At 40.9% G+C, this 2,052-nt stretch overlaps 1 non-coding gene across 1 annotated transcript; it reads left to right on the forward strand.

Annotated features, from left to right (window-relative positions):
- Nucleotides 1-284: 284 nt before the first annotated feature.
- On the forward strand, nucleotides 285-391 carry LOC120266161. The gene has a single exon (XR_005538008.1). It is a non-coding gene; the product is annotated as a small nucleolar RNA R71 (small nucleolar RNA).
- Nucleotides 392-2,052: the final 1,661 nt, after the last annotated feature.

Consider the following 2,052-nt stretch of genomic DNA (forward strand, 5'->3'; position numbering starts at 1 on the left):
GTGCAACTAGTAATGGCCGTCACTCTAGGAGAAGTTACAGTATCTAGCTTCTTGCTCAATGACTCAACCTAGGCCGCCAAACTACATCGATCTCATGAAGTCCGGCTACCTTCTTTCTGTCTCTTGTGTTCCACTGATAGCTGTTCATAGCCATTTCTACAATGAGATATCGGGCTTCTTCAGGGGTCTTGCTTCCTAAAGTACCTCCTGCTGTAGCATCAAGTAACTGTCTTGTGCTCGGGTTCAACCCATTATAGAAAGTCTGAATGATCATCCACTCGGGGAACCCATGTTGAGGACATTTCCGCAGGAGCTCCTTGAGCCTATCCCATGTCTCAGAAAGAGACTCCAATTCCGTTTGCACAAAGGATGAAATTTAATTTCTGAGCTCCACAGATTTTCCAGGAGGAAAATATCGGGCAAGAAAAGCTTCTACCATTTCCTCCCAAGTAGTAATGGATGCTCTTGTTAATGAATATAGCCACTGCTTTGCTCTCCCCTTCAATGAAAATTGGAAGGACCTCAATCTGATAGCATCATCCGTAACTCCATGAATCTTAAGCATGTCGCACGCTTCCGAGAAGTTCTGGATGTGGTTGTTCGGATCCTCATCAGCCAAGCCATTAAACTGTGCTGACTACTGTATCATTTAGATGAATTTTGGCTTTAATTCAAAATCCTGAGCTGTAATCGGTGGCCCCACAATACTAGACTGTGTATTCAAAACTGTGGTCTGGAATAATCTAATAGTGTCCTCTGCTGTTCATTCTGTTTTGCCATATTATCTGACCCTTCACCTTCTACCTCAGCTTGATTTGTATGTTCTTGCACAGGTTCTTTTCCCCATCAACAAAGTGTTCGTTCAAGTTTAGGATCTCCTTCAAACAATGCCAAATATTTCCCTCAGGTCATAACCAGGACTTCAACCAAAGAAAGAAAATCAAATCAGAACAATGGAACAATAAGAAAATGTGACATAGAATAAATGATGAATAGCTAAAATAGCAAAGTGCAAAGTGTTTCGAAAATGCCTATTCCCCCGGCAACAGTGCCAAAAACTTGACAACGCCACTTTGCATATTGTACCGCAAATGTACGGGTTTGTCAAAATAATAATACCATGGTGAGTGGTTAGTCGAAACCTCAAGAAATAGTGATCAGAAACACATAGATTGCTATTTAACTTGAGTAAAGATGAATTGATAGTGATGTGAAAACAAATCAATACAAATAGAAATAAGAAAAGAAGAAGGAGGCACAAATAAAAGATAGGAGAGGCAATCGACAATAAATCGGGCACCCAGACATTGCTCACTGTATGACTATTGCTTCTTGCAAGACCAATTATTATATCTCTTAATTGATGTCTAATGAGTTGTGGAAATCCTTAAACACACGGTCCCAAAACTTATGGTCAACCGTGACTAATCCTGCACTATGCCCCGGTGGAGAAATCGCTCAGTCTCAACACCTCACACTGTGCTAGGTTGCTTAATGCTCTAGGGATTTTAAGTGATAAACCCTATTCCCGAATATAAATCTAACCCTTTTGTCCAGGCGAAAGACCGCTAATCTCAGTTAAGCCCAAGATACTAAGGATTACTTCAACGTTTCACTCTGTTGCTCACGAAACTAAGGCCCAACGGAGTTCGTCTCTTAGCACTTCACTCTATTGTGACCGCAAAGAACTCATGGAACGTGGAGATAGGATAAATCACATCGGAGGGGAAAGGGGATGTTCCGCTACCTCTCGACTCACCCTCTCAACCCTTTCCAATCTAGCATTGTCTAATCCTCATGGTGTGTCACTTATCCACAAGGATTACCAAGATCGATTCTCAACCCTAGTGTCACTCTAAGGAAAAATCAACTCAACAAGCATTCGAGATTGGAACTCAATTAAAACATAAATTAAAGAAAGCATAATAAAAGGTCAAAGAAACAACATCATCCTAGGGTTTACAAGTCCAAGCACCCACTAGGAGTTTAGCTCTCCATGGAGCACAATACAATCAATAATGAAATCAAAAGTAAAAGATGCAATCCATGAAT

Source organism: Dioscorea cayenensis, chromosome 1, assembly GCF_009730915.1.
Source record: "Dioscorea cayenensis subsp. rotundata cultivar TDr96_F1 chromosome 1, TDr96_F1_v2_PseudoChromosome.rev07_lg8_w22 25.fasta, whole genome shotgun sequence".
NCBI classification, from domain to species: Eukaryota; Viridiplantae; Streptophyta; class Magnoliopsida; order Dioscoreales; family Dioscoreaceae; genus Dioscorea; species Dioscorea cayenensis.